Source organism: Rhinolophus sinicus, linkage group LG01 (genome assembly GCF_036562045.2).
Source record: "Rhinolophus sinicus isolate RSC01 linkage group LG01, ASM3656204v1, whole genome shotgun sequence".
Lineage (NCBI taxonomy): Eukaryota > Metazoa > Chordata > Mammalia > Chiroptera > Rhinolophidae > Rhinolophus > Rhinolophus sinicus.
Genome location: NC_133751.1, coordinates 188942099 through 188964028, shown reverse-complemented (window position 1 = coordinate 188964028; position 21930 = coordinate 188942099). Strand labels below are relative to the sequence as shown.

General features: G+C 35.5%; 1 long non-coding RNA gene across 1 annotated transcript in view; it reads right to left on the bottom strand.

The window, feature by feature from the left end:
• Nucleotides 1–215: 215 nt before the first annotated feature.
• The window catches only part of LOC109445061 (uncharacterized), a 47484-nt gene continuing 25769 nt past the window's right edge, over nucleotides 216–21930 (bottom strand). The window contains exons 8-10 of the long non-coding RNA XR_002136991.2: nucleotides 21598–21805; nucleotides 19355–19427; nucleotides 216–5724 (exon numbers count right to left, since the gene is read on the bottom strand). This is a non-coding gene — a long non-coding RNA (uncharacterized LOC109445061). The remainder of the gene's footprint in view (nucleotides 5725–19354; nucleotides 19428–21597; nucleotides 21806–21930) is intronic.

The window sequence follows — 21930 nt, the reverse complement described above, 5'->3', positions numbered from 1 at the left end:
GAAAGAAATCCTTCAAATAAAGGATTTAATAAGTTAAGGTCTGTATTGATTCAGATTTAATTATCACATACTACCTTCCCTTCCTACAGACTCCCACTGGCCTTCTAGTCCTTACCTTTCACCATATTTTGCCTTCCCCATATGCAAATTTCAGAACGCCAAAAACTCTATACATGACTTTTTTGGTCTTGAGAAGAAAAAAATAGAGTAAAAAATGTAGTAGTCAATACAATACATATTTATTGATTTCTTCTCTGTACAGTGCTCAGTACTAAAATCAGTGATAGGAGGGGAATAGGGATTCAATTCAAGAATGAATAGCACATGGTTCCTTGTTCCACTAAGCTTACAATCTAATAGATAATTCTAATTTGGAAAATTACTCAAAAAATAATAACTCTTCCAGCAATACATAATAGCATAAAATTGGAAAATGAGACTCAAACAAGAAGAGAGGGGGGAAATGACACAGCATTGGTTAAGAATAAAATGAAGACCACCTAGAAGGAAACAAAACCCAAAAAAAATTAAGAGGAAAAGTGGACTGTATAATATATGATGGTGTGTAACCATATAGAATACATCTTGAAAGTAAGTTTTAACATTTTTCGATGTCATAGTTGAATTTCTATTTAAAACTGTAAACTGGTCATATAATTTCAAGGTACAAAGCAATCATCTTTCTTGCAAGGGGTTCTCTGAGTATAGCGCTCAAACCAGGAGCAGCAGCAGCACTTGGGAACTTCTTAGAAATTCACATTATAGAGTCCAACATAGACTTATTAAGTCAGAATCTCTAAGGTGAGGGCCGGTAATCTGTGTTTAAACAAACTCTCAAGGTGATTTTGATGAACATAAGTTTAAGAACCATTGTCCTACCACATTTTTCTTACTAGTTGTGCAACATGTGTCTTCAAGGCATCTGGCTGTAAAAGGTATAAAAGTGTGCTTGTGAACACATGTTTGGTACAGTGCCTTGGAGTTGTCTCTGGCCACTCATTAAGTAGTTGCTGGACTCACCAGCATATGCCAGATGGCTCCTTAACTAACTTTGATCTCTGGATAATCCACCCCATCTTTTACTTCCTAATCACAAGTGCTTTTTCCAGTGGATAACTATGCCCATTTTTACTTTAATTACTACCCAAAAGGGATCAGGTGACATTGCCTACAAAGCGAGACAATAATGTTCATTCCACCTCCAAAATGATTATTATTTACATTGCCCTGGGGAGTATCTGTAAAAAAAGACAAATTACACTATACATACACAATGCAGCCTTGTATCACGCTTCCTAAATAACTGGGAACCTGAGCAAGACAAATTAGAGAACTAATAAAACTCAAACCACCCTTTTGCTACTGAAGGGATACATATGAGTGCACAGGGAGTATTTGAATGGATTTCACCCAGGTGAAATTTGCAGATGTGTTAAGTAAAATAATGCCAACCTTAAGGCAGGAAAAAAAAACTGCATATGTGAACATGTATGTGTACATATATGTGGTATCTATTAATTTTACTGATTATTAAATAAAAATATAGGCATAATGTGCTTCTTAAATGAACCATAAGCGTCATCATTTGTGCTAGGGCTCCACCTTTATCACCTGGCAGCTGAAGTGGGACAAATGCAGGTGAAGATCTGGAAACAACTTTTTGAACTGGCATTTGATGCCTGTGGAGTCATACTGCACAACAAATTGAGGAAAAACCCAAGAGCAAGAAGAGTGCAAATTCATAAACAGTGCAAATTCTGGAGCAATTGTTTACCAGCAGGGTGACACTGGAACAGTTGCTTAACTGTTGTGGGTTTTGATTACTCATCAATAAAACAAGATTATAGGGATGGCTGGTTAGCTCAGTTGGTTAGAGCGTGGTGCTAATAACACCAAGATTGTTGGTTCGATCCCCACATGGGCCACTGTGAGCTGTGCCCTCCTTAAAAGAGAAAAAAAAAAGGGGGGGATTATAAAATAACTTATATGGAATTGTAACAGTTTCTGGAACATCATCAGAGCTCAATAAATCTTACATACTATTATTTATTTTTATAGACTAGTCTAAGACCAGTATGGCTCCTGGGTCTTAGAGCTGCCAAATTTCAACCACTGGTATAATGATAAAACTGAGCACAGTTTCCTCTGAAGCACTCTCAGATGTCTCCCCCAGGATTTCTGTTACCCTAGTTTCTCTTTCAACTTTCTGAGGTACAGAGCAAGCAAGATGAAGAAGCCTGAGGGCACTGATTCTCAAAATGTGTTCCAGCCATCGATCAAGTAAATTTCACTAAAATGATTTCTTTATTTCTGTTTATGTCTATTTTAAAAATTGAAGATAATTCTCCCCAAGTGAGCTAAAACCTTAGTGAGAAAATATGCTAACAACAAGTCATATGGGGAGATGAGAGTCCCACAACTTCTCAAATAAATATCTCCAAATTCAGTGAAATTGACAGTGGAACAGTAAATACACCGAGTTTAACCTGGATTTCATTACAGTCAAAATAGGTGAAAACACTTGATTATCTAATCACTAAATTAGAAATGTGAATTATAATGTTGCAGTTAATCAACTCATAGTTTTGAGTTTTGAGACCGTAGGAATTATCCACTTATCTTTCTGATAGTCAAATTCTAAAAACACAATTATTTCTACTTCATTTCAATTTGATATTTAAATAAATGTATATGCACAAACAATATTTGGTAAAACAAGAACAAAATAATATTTATATAAGGAAAAGTTATAGTATGACACCATCCAAAAATAAAAATTAGTAATTGATTCTTAGAAGTTAGTATGTTGTTTCACTTATTTTAAAATATATTTGCTCTCAAACTAACAATATACCTGTAGAGCTACCGAACTGGGGCTTATAAGTTTATTATTCAGCATTTCAGAAACTATTTTATCATTGTAGAAAATTCAAAAAATAAATCAATTGCCCAAACCTTTGTTAATTGAAGTAAGTCAAAAAATAAATCAGTGTTATGTCAAGAATATATCAATTCTTTTTTTGATTGATGAATTTTTCCTTTTGACACAGCTATCATTATTGTGCTAGGAAATTTCCATTTGTAAATTCTAAAATATACTTATTCATCTCATCTATCATCTATTTGAGTGTCCAATTCTTTTCTTTACCTATTCTTTCATCTGTTTCTATATCTATCTCCATGGTGCTAAGCAGCAAAAATTTGAACACTTACTCTTTAAAAGCTTCTGATAACTTGTATAAACATCCTGATTATTTCGCATGTGTAGGATATTGCAGTTATGCTGCCCAAAATACTGAAAGCAGACAACACCTTCCTTGAAAGTTATACCTTCTAAAGTGACTCCCTCCAAAGAGACTAACTACAGTAGACTATTTTGCTCTAAGGCTACAGAATCATTACAACTGAAATACAAAGTGTAATCAATCTATATCTTACTTATAAGAAATGAAAGTTTTTTACTTAGAAGGAAAAAACATCTCTCTCAATTGAATTTACTTCCACACCAAAAACAGATTAAGTCAAAAGTATAACATTTTCCTATTTAGAAGTGACCTTTGCTCAGTGAATTACATGTAAGATCGTCCTGATGTATTTGAAATAATGAGTTTTGAAAGGAAAAGAGGAAGGTAGAAATAAAACTTGTGGCAGAACTAAAAGTAAAAGACAATGTTTAATTCTCACCAATGTGTAAATACTGTTTGTAAAATACTAAAGGGACACATATTATAAGTAAAATCTTAAATCAATGAAATTTCATCTAAAACTGAGAGAAAGCAAACCAGGAAATATTAGAGAACATTTCAAAAAGCTAACTATTGTAAAACTCCAGGTAGCTAGAAGTCTGTATACGTTGTTATTTTAGATGATCAGATTTTACAGGCATATAATGTTTGACCTCTGTAGGTTAATAAGCATAATTTTCATATGTTTCTAAAAAAGTATTGTACATTTCTTTGAATCCTTACGTAAAGAATTTTGCTATAACTCTAAGTTGGCTTCCAGATGGTGAAGCACAATTATTATGAACATCTGCTATTTCACTATCCATAAATCAAAGGGATGTAACACTGTCTGACCCATTTTAAATTACTCTAAACTTTATACTTTGTAGTCATATAGCTGTGTCGATAATTATGTGGTTTCCTCCTTTGTAGATAAAGTGTTCTCTCTTAATTTTTCATGCTATCAGTACGCCTACATATAGCATCACTCTAGAGATTATTTTATTTCTTCTAATATGTAGAGGATGTGCTAGAATTGTGTGTAAAATAATAATAAACATCTTCCAAATGAAGGCCACATGAAACAAGGTATCATTAAGCTAGGTGATATTTCTTTAGCAGAATCCTTGTTTACTTACCTGGTAGTGGGAGATATTTGGGGTAGGTAATATTTCTTGCCAGTGAATTACAAATGGGTGAGATGCTATCCTTTGAGGAGACAAGTAGTATCAGAAAATAATATATGTAGATTCAGACTCTTAGTGGAAACTAATTTATATAACACCAAAATACCCTCTAAAGGATAAATTTTAAAAGTACTTATCATAGACAAAAAAAAGAAAGAATTGTATCTAAATTATGTCATCATTTGTGCACTTCTTATTAAAAGAGATCAAGACAAAACACATAAAAAATTGTTCCAGTAATTTTTTTTTTTTTTTACATAGGTGTTTGATCTCAACATCTTAGATTCATAGTTTTAGATATGGAAAATTTAAAGATTATTCTCTTCCTTTCTTTTATAGATGTCGCCCTGACGCATGGATCAATGAGTAAGTTAATAGTAGAGCAAAAACAACTGGAAGACAATAAACACATAACTAGGATTTTGCCATTCTTGTTAATGTATGTATTAATTAATGCTCAATAGAATAATTCTAAAATATTTCAACTGTTAATTCTTACACAAAGACCACCAAAAAAAACTGTTGATAAGCAAAACTAAGTGCATTACATTTACTTATTACATTTACTATCATCTTGACAGTCTTAGTAATATTTCAAAGATAGAGTTAGGAAAGAATATTTGGAGTTTGGGAGTCTTCCTGCAAGTGGTTTAAAGTGAGTCTTTCAAGGGGAAATCTAGTTAGAACTGTACTAAGTTAATGCCCTAATAGTTTAGGATCCAAGATGAAAGTCTTAAAGTAAGTTTTAAGAAAGTAATTGATGTCCTCATAGGTGAGTTGTTTAGTTTGGTGAGCAAACTGAAATTCTGATGAGAGAATTGTTTGCCCAGATAAGCAAATTGTTTACCCAAAAAAAATTGTTTTGCAAGAATCTTTTGAAGCAAACAGTAAAGATGTTTATTGGTTTTTGGAGTCTGATTTTAAATTTCCTGGCTCAAAGTAAAGTAATGTTGACACAGGTAGTCTCAGATTACGTTCTGAGGTTTGATCTGACCTCAGGAAAATCACTTAATCAGTTAATGTGTCTCAACAGCAAAAGGAAACTCAAGCTTTGACGAGTCAATCAGAACTTCTTGAACCCTGACCAGTCAGTTATTGCCACAAAAGCGTGGCCTTACAATGGCTCCAAAACTCAGTAGCAGACAACTTATAATAAAACTTTTTTTCTTGATTACACACTTATGAGACAACTGGGGTTCCGCTGATCTAGGCTGGACACAGTTAAGCTGGACTCCAAAGTGTGGGTTGAATCCAAGTATTTTCCAGTGTCTTTCATGTTTCTTGATATGAGGCTGCACAAAACATGTTCTTCTCTTGGTAAAAAGAAATCAGAAGATGGGTAAATTCAACCACTCAGGCACATTTCAGGATTTTGTACAAATCTGTAGTGTAAGCCAAGGCAGTTAAGTTTTCTCTTTTTTGTAAGGCAAATGCCTGACTTATGCTTTGATTGCTGAGGCATCCACTTTAAAGAGGCACTCCCTTCAAAGATGGCTATCTCAAATAAACACATTGCCAGCCATGTGACTAGATAAAGAACTAGCCCCACCCCTCATCCCCAAGCTCCTTTGTTTTAGAGAGCTTTATTGGTCCAGATAACTGAGATTTGGGTGGCCTGTTTTTTTCTCTTTCTATGCTGAGGGCATCTTGCAATCATAATAAGAACCACAAGGACCAGCCCAGCCATAACATTAGTTATCCATAGGCTGAGATATGTCACACAATAGAGACACAACATATACATAATAGCACACAACACTGTCACATCTACTAAAATCCCCATTGACCAAAGTAAAACTCAAATATGCAATGCAAAAATCTATACAAAGCCTGAAAATCAAGTCAAGAAGGCCATAACAAGGACTGAAGAACTAGGACCCAATCATTCAACTTACCAAATCTTTTGAAAGACGCACTCTTAAATTTAACCTTAAATCAGCCTCAGTCAGAGATAGTCCGGCAAATTAGAAAGCCTCGGTACAGGCATAGAAAAGTACTCAAATATGATTAACATAGATAGTTTTTTGCCCACATCATTTGTACAAATCAGTTTCTAGCTTGTTAGAATCTGATGAACTTTTTTTGGCATTGCACCAATCAAAGAAAATAGAAAATACTGAAATACTGATTTTACATGAGATTGTTTCTATGCTGAATCACTTAAATATACCAAATAAATCTATCAGCTTATAAGGAATATGTAAGAATCTTAGAGCTTCTATAATTCTATGAGATTAAATAGCATCAGTGCCCCTTGATTAGTCAAGAAGCCCCAAAAGAGCTGTCACTGTTCAAGTTACACTCTTCCTCTTTCTTTCCAAGCTCTCAATTGCTATTCCTAAAACTACAATGTCCTTTTGCTCTCATGAGCACACACTATATTTTTGGTATAACTATAAAAAAGCTAATGAGTACATGGTGAATCATAAACTACAAAATAACTATTTAAAATTCACATTAAAGTAATTAATAACTCATCAAAATTATCAATGCACAGTTATAGTTTGTTATTTTTATAGAAGAAAATCCTGAAGTGGTTTTGGCCGTCAGTCCAAATGTTAGCCCAAATCGGATAAGGGTGTCAAATTCTTGTACCCACAGTCTACCTATAACCTGGTGATAAAACACTTTTTGACTTTCATGACAATGGCAGTAATTTATTAACCCTACTTAATGAATACATGCTAAGAATAGAGAGAAGAACAGGCAGTATTGCTCAGACACAATCTCATATTAAGAAAACTATTCTGAAGCTAAAATTTAATTATGAAAACTTCAACAGAAGCCATTTTACCAGAATCTCCTATCATACACTTATGGAAATTACATATATTAAATGTGAAAATACAGAAGTATGGTGTCTCGCTGCTACTTTTCACCCTCTGCATACTAATGATTATTTGTTTAAAACCTTATATAATATTAAATTATAATAATACTAATAACTGGTTCGTTTGTTTAAAATTATCCACAGCTCCACCTGTATACCTGGTGGGGTACTAGGCATCAGAGATACAAAGTCAATGAAAATTCAATTTGGGGGTAATTGGAATATTGCTGCAAAAATGAACAGATATATTTATTTTATTCAACCGCAGTGTGAGCACATCCAATAAAGCTATCACTATCTGCTAGACATTGCATACTCTGTGATGAGTAAGACATCACTGCTGCCCTCTAGCCATCACTGGGAGAAGAACAATACTAGAATACACAGCAGAAAATAATTGCATGAAGAATGGTACCTGCCAAATGTTACGAGGAAATCAGAGAATGAACCTATCAGGCTTCATAAGAGATCTAACTTTTGAACTTGCCTTGAAAACTGTAAGGCTTGGGGCAAACATAAGAAAGAAAAGAAACCACTGGTGCTGCAGAAAGGCATATAAGCAAAAGTGCAAAAATAGGAAAGAAAGAATGGTAAGTCATTTGGTTGAAATATCAGATTAACAGAGAGTAGCTTAGTCCACTTGGCTGGTATAATAAACTACCATAGGCTGGGTGGTTTATAAACAACAGAAATGTATGTCTTTCCAGTCTAGAGGCTGGAAAGTCCAAGATCAAGGTGCTAACATGGTCATGTTCTGATAAGGACGGCCTTCCTGGTTCAAAGACGGCACCCTCACTGTATACGCACATGGTGGAAGGGGCGAGGGAGCTCTCTGGGGTCTCTTTTCTAAGGCACTAATCCCATTCATGAAGATTCTACCCTCATGACTTAAGTACTTCCCAAAGGTACCACCTACGAATATCACCACCATTGGAGGTTAGGATTTCAACATATGGACATTGGAGGACATAAATATTCAGACCATTGAAGAGAGGAAGAATTGTAATGTAGTTATAATAACTGTACTCAGTATACAAGGCAATTCTCAGTTCTTGTTATATTCTTGCCACTTCCACAATCTAACCCCTTTTCTACCTACTCCTCACGGCTCCTTCTACACTCCAAGTAACAGAGTTATTTCTTTGGTGGTTTGGAGTTGTATAAGAAAATGTCCACTCACCCCAACATTCCTCTAATCCAGCCACAATGACCTTCTTTCTGTTCCTTGGACAACACCATCTCATTCTGGCCTCAAGTCATCGTGCTGCTATGCTTTCCTCCTGGAGATCTATTGCCCCAGACAAACATCTCACATGGAATTTTCTTTATACCTTCTATTTCTATTTGCAATATACATATTTATAATTTGTTTATTTTATTTTGGTTTAGTGCCCATCTTCACCACCAGAGGGACTTTATGTTGTTCAGCACTGTTGTTCCAGTGCCCAAAATAGCACCTAGCCTTCAATAAGAATTCAGTGAATGAATGAATGAATGAATGAATGAATTGGTGTCTTTTATTCGCCAGTCTCTAAAAATCCCTAAGCCAGACAATAAATTTATCAATATCATTCACAGTTTTCTCTTGAATAGTATCTTTAAAACCTAGTCACCAATCAAACTTACAAAATTTTTAAGATTTGACAGGCAAAACGAAGGCACTAGTTTTATTATTGCATGTTCATACGTAAGGTTATTACTAATCACTATGTTTCACTAAAAACAGTTGGAGATATTTTTTATTTTATCTTATTTACAGAACAGAAAACTGAAATTTGTAACATCAAGACACCAAATGAAGATAGAGACACTCTGGCTTGCAAACATGAAGGACATTTTACTGACCTTGCGATCCCCAGCGGCCTCGTGGGACTAGGTTATGTAAGGTCTGTATTCTTGCTGACAGAAATACTTTTCCACAAAAGTTTACCTAAGCAAGTCCCTCCTTTTCCATAACACCGTAGCTCCTTAGCAACCTATATTCAGGCAGTGCCATTACCAGGTAAGGCAGAATTTGAGCTTTTAGTATTTTATGTGCTACAGAAATTAGACTATAAAAACACTAGATGCATCACAGTTTCTGTTTCATGTCTGAGTGTCATTGCAATTCCATGTCCTCCTCCATCTGTCAGGAACCTCACAACAAAATCCTAAATTACATAAATCTCACAGAGCAGCTAAGGAAAAAAGACTTACTCTCATAAACTCCAACCAGGTTATAAAAACAGAAAAATCTCCTTGAGGGAGTGTTTTGATTGAGTGAGACCACGGAAGCTGTAGGTTACAGGGAAGGGTATTCTCTAGCATCAGGGCATTTTACAAGGAGAAACAGAGAGACAGTCCATTCCAGTTATAAAAAACCTTTGCTATGCAAGTCACCTACCAAATGCAGTTTACCCTCTTTTATCTAAATATCAAGCTACACAAAATCCATTTGAACAACATGCATTCCCAATATAAAGAATTCCCTTTAAAATCTGAATATAATATGGAAATAATGATAATAATGGTACTATTAATACTGCTAGTAAAACAGAATTTTCTCTAGTTTTACAAATGAGGAAACCATGCACAGAGAGGTTAAGCACTTTGCTAAGGACACCAAGCAACCAAATGATGGTGCAGAGATTAAAACACTGACAGTGGGCTCCAAACAACTTGATGTTCCTTCTGAATTGAGGAAGAAACCTACAACCATAATGATTGGAGCCTCAATTTTCATGTGTCCTAGAGATCATCCTTATCTAATAATAACTTTGATCATTTCATGTATTGAATGATTACTGAGTACCACGCATGGTGCTAAACACTCTGTATGGTTTAGATTCATCACACCCTATAAATTAGATACTAAAGTATCCATTTACAGCAACTGAGGAATCTAAAGTATAGAGAAATTAAGTAACTTGCCCATGATATTCCTTTAAACATATGCATGCCATATGATCCAATGTACTTACTCCAGTGGAATAAAACATACAGCCATATAAGAAGATGTATATAAACGTTCGTAGCAATTTTGCTTGTGCTGCCCAAGAACTGGAAGTGACCCAAATGTCCATCAACAGATGAATGAATAAATAAATCATGGTCCAATATTCAATGAAATACGACTCAGCTATGAAAGAAATAAATAATTGATAAACCTGCAACAGCACCGATGAATCTCAAAAACATTACGTTAAGCTAAAAAAGCAAGATAGAAAAACATACATACTGTATGTTTCCATTTACAAGAAATTCTAGAACAGATCAAACTAATCAAGAGTGCTCTTAATCCAGTGGGAATGCACTACTCACCATAAACACTACAAAATACTTTTTTTCTCTATATCGTTTTGAAAGGAGGGAGTATTATTAGTTTCAAGGTGGACAAGCTAACGTTGATTACGTTGATTATTGCTGGGAAATTTTCCTTGCATCTTTTAGAAAACCTGAACTCTTGATTCTCGCTGCTTGTTTCCTGTGACCCAGTATAAACCTCCTGCCTTGGTCTTCTCTCCTCTATCTCCCCACTACCCTTCCCTGCAACAGCAGCTATGGTCAAAATGTGTTTGCTTTAAACTAATGAAGTTAATGTTTTGGGCCCCTCACTTTGGAGGCCCTGGGAGAGGCTATAGAAATTTTCACTGAAGTAAATTTTTGTAAACTTCGCAAACATGAAGATGTTTTAACTACCATCAATGAAGACATCTGTCTCTTTCCACTCTGGTGTCCTCCTTGTCATATTTCCACTAGGTTTAAGGGTATATTGCAGTGGCCAGTGGCCTTTTGTGGGTCCTGCCTAGGGTAAGGTGAGTTGAGAAAAGATTTTTGTTGGGTAAAGTGGGCTATGTTTCCATGGTGCACTGCCATTTCTGTGTATAACTGGGTTTTTGCTAGCCTCCCTGGTGCACCATCCCCCATGTGTCCCCTGTTGACTTACACAGGACCATGACAGTCATGTGAAAAGATAGAGGTTGTCTGTCTATGTGAATGTGTCCACTGTCACCAGGAACTGAAAGAATGTGTGAAGTAGAAGAAGAAAAAATATTGACATGAGTGGATCTAGAAGGTAGTCTGTGCAAGATTCTTCCAATAATCTTCTTCCAATAATCAAACCTGTAAAATTGTGAGCAATGGATTCAGTTCTCATGATTTTCTAGTCAAAACAGAAATGTCCTCCTGTCATGAATAAACTCAACAATGCCCCACTTGTTATTGTTAATTATTATGAAACACTTCTCACATTTTATCTCCTTTTTGATAGCAGTCACATAAAACAGAATTTATCGGAATTCCTGGACAGGACTGTGGCAATACTGAAAGCAGAGAACTGTCTGTGTTCAAAATCGCATATTTATGCATTGCCATGTATTGGATCACAAGCATATCAAGTTGTGAGGCTGAAATAAACTTTTCTGAAACATCAATAACAACAAACGTCAATTTATCCATGGTAGAAAAAAATCGAACTAATCTGTTTTCTCTCTAAAAAAACAGTATTAACATCTCATTATAGGAAGAGGTTATCAAAGAATAGCTAGCCAAAAATGTAGTAGTTCAAAAGGAATATTATAAACAGCTAATTAATAACTATATTGTGTGTTTTTTCTGGATTTTGTGTTATTTGTGGCATTTGTCAGCTTTTCAAAATTTGTGACTTCTTGTAATTTTTTCTCATCCAAAATATTTAATTTTTATGCTTAGTTTTATTTTTATAAAATTCTGTGCTCTTTTTCTTAAAGAGGGATCTCAAAATGATATAAATTTCAAGCCCTACAAAATGGTAATCAGCCCCAAAACATGTTGTAAGCCTTTACACAGAGTTCTGGAGTCTTGAGTAAAGAATCGAAATAATTCTCAAAGAGTAGAGTATATGACAGTAGGGTACAATTGTTACAGATTTGAAAAAAAACACCTATAGAGTAGTTTTTAATGAGGGTTGGGCAATTTTGCCTCGAAGGGGACATTTGGCAATGTCTGGAGATATGTTTGATTGTCATGACCAGAGGAAGCGTTACTGGCATCTAGTAAGCAAAGGTCAACGATACTGCTACAATAAACAAGACAGTCCTCCACAACTGTCCAAATGACCTGAATTTGTCCAAAAACTATCTAGTCCCAAATGTCAAGTGGCAAGGTTGAGAAACCCTGGCTTATACTAAGAATGCCAAAGAGAAGATGATCTTGTAATTATTATATCAGTGCTGATAGCCAAAAGTAGCCATTCTGACACGGACTAGTGTGAATCCAAATGAGATTGTGGACCATCCCAGCTTGTAAAAGTAGATGATGTAGAACTGGGGTGATGGCAGGAGAAAACCACACCAGAATTAGAAAATCGATTTCCCTGGCATTCATGCCTAAAATTTTCACTAATATCCTACTGAGAGAAGATGAATAGGTAACACTGAATTCACACTGTCATCGTGCCTCTATAATTTGTTGTTATGACATCCTTATCTTTCTACCTCTTATTCCTCACCTGTAAAAAGGAAACCATTCTTCACCGCGTTGTTATAAAGATGTTTAAAATCTCTAGTGCCCCTTCCCTGTAGAGTTTATTATATTATGTTAGGACAGGGGTGGTACGTGAGGCAGGAGCCGAAGGTCTTCTTCCCATCTCACACTCCCACACAGACCTGTAACACTGAAGATGAGCACTGCTAGAGGGAGAGAGGTCAGTGGAAAAAAGAAAACAAAACAGAAAACCTAGAGCAACCTCTCACCTTAGGTTTTAAAAAGCCAGCCTCGGTGTAAAATATTTAGAAGACTGCCTACTGAGGAAGGTGTTTGTTCTGTTTTGCTTTGCTTTTTGCCTACCTGGTAGATCAGATAAGAGCTTCCAGAGAAGCAAAGGAGTCAAAGTGAGAGTCTGACACCTTGGTATGGAAAGTCCTGGATCTTGTTCTCCATTAGAGTGAGCGGGTGATGGTGCAGCAGGGGTAGATACAGAAAAGACCTCTAATGTAGGTCAGTACCCCAAGAGGAAAGAAGAATGGTTCGCTGTCCATCTGGAACTCACAAAGCAGTAACCTCAAACAAGCCCCTCTGCCCTGGAGTAGGAAAGCAGAGAGAGCTGCATGGTCCAGCTGGACAACCTGAGGCAGCCCCGGCAACTTTCCATCCATCACCCCACAGGAGTACATGGACGGGGCTACCCTTTCCCAGTGTCCTTGAGGAAAGTGCAAAAGTTATCAGAGAGCAAAAAGAAACTTAGTGAACGTCACACAGATATGAGGAAGGGATACTACAATTAAAAGAGGCTTGAGCCTTCTCCCTCAGTAATAAATAAGACCTGTGAAGTCTTAGCTGGTGCCAAGACTATAGTGCTAAGGCACGTCTAAGCAGAGGCCTGAGAGAACGGATAGCCCTTACAGCCTTCAGTAATCTCCATGATTTAAACACAACTTCAAACAGCCAGAGGGAGAGAGGTAAAATCCTGAATTGAACTAAGTTTAAATCTCAAATCCCTGAGAGAATCTTGGAAATAACGGAAACTGCCTGGACGTAACTAAATCACATTTTCTAAGTTTAGTTATGTGATAGCACATAGCTCATGAACAATCATATACTATATATATATGGTTTCTATACCTCTCAACTAATCTTTTGTATTGTCTTGATGAAGCCTCAAATTAAAAAAAAAAAAAAAAAAAGCAAGCCTGCAACAAATATCTCCAGATATTTTTTAAAGAAACGCACATAAATCAGGTAGAATAGAATACTGTTTTTAGGAACTTTCTTGGTCACTAGAGAGGGTAGAAGAGAGAATCAATACACTGCTTAGAAGACAAGCTGATGTGGGTAGCCCCCAACAGATTAAACCAGGTTTAGCAGAGAGCCAGCTATCCTGTTTAAAGATTAAATACACAAATATTCGCTGAGCAATACACTGGCCTGTATAAGGCATCACCATGCTAATTATGGGACACAACGAGCAATAAGAACATTCTGTGACTCCAAGGAGCACGTCAGGTCTTTTCCTGTTTTACTTGTAGTACAGCACATGTAACAAAGACTTCTACAAAGAAAAGCCATGTCTTTATGGATTCTGATGAAAACAAAGATTGAATTGAACCAAATTGAAATCGAAATTAGAGATGATTCTGTCTCCAATAGCTCCACTTGTTAATAAGGCTGAACCATTCAACACAAGCAGCAGGCTATTTGGCATCTAATTTCAAACCTAAATATAAAGAATAACAGTAATTTGGTACTGATGCAACCACATCTATGGGGTAATATAAATGAACGATGCTAGGCATCTAACCATAATGCAATACCTGATCTCTTTGAATATTTGGAGAAAATGTTTCATCTTTGTTTATACCATTTCTGTTTAAATAGGAGATTGTCGAATCAGATATTTAAAAGTTAGCTTTCTTCCTTGGCTGTCGTAATAGATGAGACAGAATGAATAGGGGAAATCATAAGATGCACTCTTTATACCCAAATTACTTGGAATAAAATATGTCTTTGTAGCAGATGAAAAACATCCTAAGTATGTTAAAGAAAATGATATAATATTTACAAGCTCAAATATAATAGTCATCCATCAATTTTCTGAGTTACAGGGAAGCACAATAGCAAATAAAACAGATCATCTCCGCAGAGTTGTCTCCAAAGTGTTCTTTTATCGATACATTATTCTACACCATCAATCAACCATGCTAATCCTAAGAAGGCAAACTAGATATCCATGATGAAAGTAAAATGAAACTCCTCGGATGGCAAATCCTATCTTTTTGGTTGGAGCAAAACCAAAACTTTGCAAGAAGGAACTGACATGTTTAACTGCTGCTGTGATAGGAACATTAGTGAGGACTTTTAGAGAAATGCTTAGAAATCCATTTGTGACTGTCAAAAATGTCCACCTTTTCAAGACACTAATTCTTTGGTGAGTAATAGCTGACTTGGTATTAAACTGGACAATTGAAACAGCATGACCATTGCAAGGAAAAGCAGTGAACTCAGTTTTATTGTTGTTTCTGCTATTATTATTTCATTTGTTTTTAGGATAAAAAGTAGCAGTAAATGGATTTAGGATTGACAAAAGAGCTGGTAGATAATTCCAGCAATTTGTAAGAAAATGTAGAAATAAATAATCTTCCTAATGAAAACTGAGTTTACGATCACTGCCATGTATAATGTAATGCTATTGAAATACTGTTGAAATGCTGTTGAAATACAATTGAAAAGAGATAATAAATATCAAAGATGAATAAAGAGTATTATTAGCCTTATACGAAGAAAGAGATTTTTCCTTAGCGTCATTTCTGTAAGACTTTGTTCTGTTATGCCAGTAAAAGGACTGAAATGATTTAAAAGAAAATCATTACACATAAAAGAATTTTAGGCTATCCCAATGAAGCAGTTAGTTAATAGCAAAGGGTGATGGAAATTCTGTTTTAAAACATTGGATGGCAAAAGAATGAAACTTTGATATCAGTTCAGATGAATAAAGACTTTCAAGATTTGATTCTTGGATGGCAGTCGTTCTCCTTAAATGAAAGAGTTTGTGCACACTGTGGGGCTTGGCCAGATCTGACTCAGCACTTTGTTAGAAAATGACAATAGTGCCATCTACTGTTGAAGAACAGTATCACTCATTTAAGATGACCAGATTTTTTCCACCAAATATTATGATAAAAATCTTTAAATTAGATGAGAAAATCTTTAAATTATGATAAGTGTAAATTCTCTGAAGTATACAAGAATATGAGAACACTCTTTTTGCATGGATAAAAAGTCCATTCTATGCTTTTTTTCCACCAGTCATTTTTGTATGCACTTACATATTATGTAAGTCACTGTTTTTGCAAACATTATAGAAAAATAAATTGAATAATATACAGTATATGGCTACAGTAAAGATTTCATGGATACTTTGGAAAAATTACCCCCCTCTTTTTAATTTTTTGTTTCCATTAGTTTCCGGATTCTTTTCTAAATCTAATTCATTAGCAATAAAATTTTCCTTGTTAAATTTGGAGAACTCATTTCTGGAGAAAACTGCACAAAGCAAGATAGCAAAAGAAACATGTAGATGTGTTCATAACTTTACTGTATTGCCGCTAAACATTCCAATAATGAGTTTTAAGTGGTAATTGTGAATCCCTTAATGTACTTTAGGTATTGGCTATGCTATAGAAGCGATAAAATTTGAAGTTCCTGACTAAATAGACCACATCCATGGAATTTTAATTAAAAGGCATACAGATGAATTGCATTTATTATGTTAGCCACGAAGGGTTCATAGACCAGGCCTGGAAAAAAACAATAGCCTTTGGTCAACAAATCCAGTTTTTAAAATACATATTGTGACCTGAAGTCATATACTATACTTGCTAAGGCCATTGATACCGTAAGTGCTACAAATGAGCAAATAGTAAGAAAATTAGTTGGTTGTCTTGAAGCTTGTTTGAAAAATTTGGAATGTCTCTGCCCAATCTTTAAAAACGCAGGATATTTCCAAGGGCTGTGATAAAGCATGGGGACATTTGTGTATTACAGGTACCTTGCTGGCAGTAGTTTGACCATTGCCACAGTCTTATCTTCCAATTAAAGAACACAGCTATGTTCCTTACTCCTTTCGGTTATTTGTCAGTAACGAGCATCTGGACAAGTCATCACATAACCTTGGCACAGGATGCTGTGTACGTGACACAGGCGACAGGATCCTAAGCCCGAGTTAAGAGTCTGGACAGCAGTGACCTAGATTCATGAAGCGATTCCTGCAATAGCCATAGAATCTCAGCAGCAAGAAAATCCTGATTTCAATGACAATGACTATAACTACATTCGGCCTCATCTCTGGAGACTTTTAACTGCTTTTAACTTTCTGAAGCATAGACCAGGCTCAGAGTGAATCCAGCCTAGTTTCTCGCGAATAGAAATGCACTTGAGTTTGCACATGATGAAAAACGGAAAAGTGCAAGTGGAGACAAATGTTACCACAAAGGGAGTGTGTTCTGAGGGGCTCTGAGAGAAGGTCTTTGAAAGGTTTCAACACCAAAGCAGTTCAACATACTTGTGACGAACTCAGTCTGAAACTGGACCACTGGAAGACAGGAGAACTCAGAAATTGTCCAGAATAAGCGAGCTGTTTTTGGAATACTAAAAAGTATGTTTTCATGGTGTAATGCAAATCTTTTCTCTGCTTCACTCATAGCCATATTTCATAAAACAGTCAAACATCTTCTATTTGGAAGACAGAACTCATGCTTGCCTCACAAGCCCACCGTGCTGCATGGAAATACTATTGTTCACAAAGGTGGATGCTTTGAGTCTTCCGATATGGGAAGATGTCTAATCCTGAGGCCTAACAAGATGGTACTAGAGGGAGGAGAGGAAAAGAGAGGGAATCACGAATCTCTTAATCTCCACTATAGTAAGACTTTTAAATTCACTAAACCACACTTTTTTTTTTCTTTTTTTTTTTTTAAGAATAGGGAATATGCCCTCTCTATTCATAAAACCCAGCAGTTTCTGCCTCAAAAAATGAAAAGACACTCATAATGTTTATTGGAGTAAATTCCATAGATGATTTCTGTGTTTATATTTTAGTATGTTCTTTTATTACAAAGTTAAGTTTTGGAAAATTATTAACTAAAGTCCAAACCAAGTAAAATGTTAATCTCCTCAAATTCGTAAAACTACCAAAGAAAAAATATTTTAACATATGTAAATTTTGAGCACATTCCAATTCTGAATTTCATAAATTAGGAAACAAATTAATTAAATCTGCTCAGTGTCATTCATAAAAATTAGGAAAATAATTATGTTATTTTTTATTCTAATGAAACTATAATATTTTCGTGGAAATAAATTAGGTGTTAGAAATATTTTTAAACTTAAGTGTTAGAAATATTCTTATCTATCTATATTATCTATTTAAAACATATTTAACAAATCTGTACTATAACAATAGCCAAGCATTTAAAGTAGAAAACTTAAATAACATCTCTACGGGAAATTATTTCCCAAAGAAAGAAAACCTCTTAGTGCATTGTGGGCAGGTAGAAATTATATACATAGCATAGAAAGCAGTTTATGTTACTGTCACTATAAATCATAACATTCATTTCCAAGAAAAGGAAAATCTGCTGATAGCAAACGATTTCAACCTGCATATATAAATACCAATTTAATTTAATTCTGAATTAGACTGGTTACATTTACAGATCATTAGCACCACCTTGTGGTTATGAATAAATATTTCTCATCAAGGTGCTTCCATAACAGAGAATAGGGTTTAAAGTAGCTTGCTTTGAACAGATTACTTTAAACCAAATTCAGATAAAATATTCATTTCTATGTAAATATGGAGTGTAACATGCGAGCAAAGATATATATCCATATATATATGGATATATATATATATATATATATATATATATATATAGAGAGAGAGAGAGAGAGAGAGAGAGAGAGACAAAAAAATGTATACAAGTGGACACTTTGGTCAACGTTGCTCAAGCAGTAGCTTGCTGTAATCAGAAGGGTCTGGACGCTGATGGTAACCACTTTGAGCACCTCTTGTAATTGCAGAAGTCAAATGTGACTTGTATTCATCTTTCGTTATTGGTGTATATTGAGTATTACAATTTTAATAGTTTTCCTTTCTTAAAATGTATACCATATACATTTTTTGGCACCCTATGTTCTATATATAGATCTTGTACTATATATAGTACAAGATACATAGATACAAGTACAAGATACATACATAGGCAAATAAATCTTAAAAGACTGTGCGGGACATATAAATATCCATAACATTTCTGGTAGTCTTGAGAACATCTACTAAGAATGTCTCCTCTCTCTTCTACTAACTGCAAAATTACACAGAGGCTTTCAGTCCCCAGCAGCTATGACCTAAGAGTGGTTCTCAATCCTGACTGCATATTAGAATTACTAGAGGATAATAATAATAATAAAATAATAATAGTAGTAATAATAATACCCTCTCTGGGCATCCCACAGAACATTCAATCAGAATACTTGGTCCAGGAATCTATAGTTTTTATGAGACTCAAATACAGCCGATGTTTTAAATCTCTGATCTAAAGGATTGGTCAGTTGGGAGAGAATATATAAAAGGGAGAGAAAAGATGAGTCCACATTACCTGGAAGTCTCAGAATGGTAAAATGTTGAGTCAGATCATTCAACATTACCTGTTCTGCACAGGGGCTATTAACCTGCAATTACAAAAACAAAGACAGCTGTTTCCTCTTCTAGAGACTTTAAGACTACTTCATAAATGCACCAGATTCATTCACAAAAATGTATTAGTGTGCCAAATAAATAGACATCACATAGAAATAGATGTGGATGAACTACATTTTCTTGGGAAAATCACTATCTGATTTTCACAAATTCTCAGGCCCTAGGTATATGGACAGGTGTTTATTTTTTAAATTCTTGCGTAATTAGTGTGTAGTCTGAAACATTTAAAATGATCAGCATTTATACCTTGGATGTTTAAGGTGTTTTGTGAACTTTTGGGCCATGTGTGAATGTCAACCTTTTTTAATGAAAAGGCTGGTTTTACAGCCACTAGACACCTAAAAACACTCTGCAGTTAATATTAATAAGACCGAATGTAATTGAATGTCAGCAGATATGGTGATTTATAAAGTACTTCGTACCCTGTGTATAATGAAAACCCTTGGCATTGAATCCTAATATTTGATGAAACATGATAGTGGCTTTATTTCCAATAGCTGACTTGACCTAGAACCTTCTGTCATTTTTATAGTGAACTGCTTTACTCTCTTTCTACCTGTGACTCAAGTTTTCATCTTTAATTATGGAAAAAAGGTACAATTTGAATTTTGCCTTTTTTCCTTTGTTCAGCTATTTGACATATTTTTGAGGCAATGAAATGAATATTTTAGCAACTATATCAGACTTGCATATATGACTGACTGTATTATAAATACCTTGAAAGCAGACACCTGGGGAAATGGACATTTACCCTACTGATACTGCCTTTGCCAAAAATATTTTTTGGAACTTGTCTTTGGGTACTGCTTTTTAAGCTGGTAGCACAATTTTTAAAAATTGATTTCTATGTCAAAACTGCTTTGGGTGGTGGATTTGAATTTTATTTAAAAGGCATTTGAAGTCAAGACTAATAGTTAATTGGATTAGGCTGGGTAATGAGTAACTTAGAATAAAACAAAACAAAATAAGGTGTGTGGATGTCATGTGGGGCAGCCTGCAGGGTCTCTGCTCCCGCTCCCCACATAAGAATGCAGGACACGGTGAGGCCAAAAAGGAACACCCACGGAGCCATAAGTAGGGGAGTCATATCACTATATTCTCGCTGGCAGCATCCGCCTCTCTGCAATCGCTCTTGCTAGCTCAGCCACCATCTTCTTGCTAGCCCCCATTTTTCTGCTAGCGTAGCCACAGCAGTTATATTAGTGGCCAATGGCTCACTGGTTACAGCTGACGGCCAACTAGCCACAGCTGATGGCCACCCAATCACAGTTGATGGCCATTTACTACCTGAGCCAACACCTTTCTGTGTGAGGCCGAGAGCCTGGAAACTGCTTTCTGGGGCTCTGTCCCCACATGAGGCCAAAAAGGAACACCTATGGAGCCATAGTTAGGGGAGTCATACCACTATAGTCTTACCGAGGCTGGATTCACACGATGCGACCTGCTGTCCGCTTTTCTGCCAACCAACCAACTCTCCTCGACTTCCCTCGACTGGACTCCCCAACGTAGCTGCGGCATTTATATTGGTGGCCAATGGCTCAATGATTACAGCTGACAGCCAACTAGCCATCTACTACCCAAGCCAGCACCTTTCCACGTGAGGCCGAGAGCCTGGAAACCGGTCTCTGGTGCTCTGTCCCCAGAGTGGAGCTCTAATTTAGTAAATATCATAGAGGCGGGATGGCAGATGTAAAGCAATCTTTGATGATTTACACTCGCATGTTTATTTTTAAAAAGTTGTAAAAGAAAAAATGTACCAGGGAACAACAACAAAAACTGGGAGAACACAATCGTAATTTAAGAAAGCAAGCTCATAGTTTGTTATAATCCACTAAAAAAAAAAAAAATTTTAATATTATAATAAAACACTTAATGGGATGTTTTGACCAAGCGTACTTCATAAATAGCTTGATAATGAAATATTTCATAAGAGAAAATTGAGAGAACAAGAAGTTAAAAAATATTTGATATGATCTCTAATATTTTCCCATAGTTTTAAAATGTAAAATTCAAACTTTAAAGAAAAATTTTCTAAGTAGTTTTGATAATGTTTCAATTCACTTACCTTTTTATTCACTTAATATCAATAAAAAGAAGGCTCCCCAAACATTAATCTCAAACATTAATGTGCATACTACCTACCTGGGGAGATTGTTAAAATGCCATTCCTGGTTCAAGCGGTGCTGATGCCGCTGTATCTTGACTCATGCCTCAGTAGCCAGAGTGTAGACTTGAACTTGTTATAGATATTCTCACATAAGATTTTCTCCTCCTCTTTTCAGCTCTTTCAAATATTTTTCCAAATCATGTATAAATGATAATCAGGAAAATCAGTCAATTCTGAGGCTTTCTGAAAATCCAAGGCAGATTTGTGTATATTTTTATTGGATGTGTCTGTGAATTGCTTTATTTCATATCTCCAGTAATCTGAATCTAATTAGTGATTCTCTTTGTAGTAAAAAAACAACAGTAACA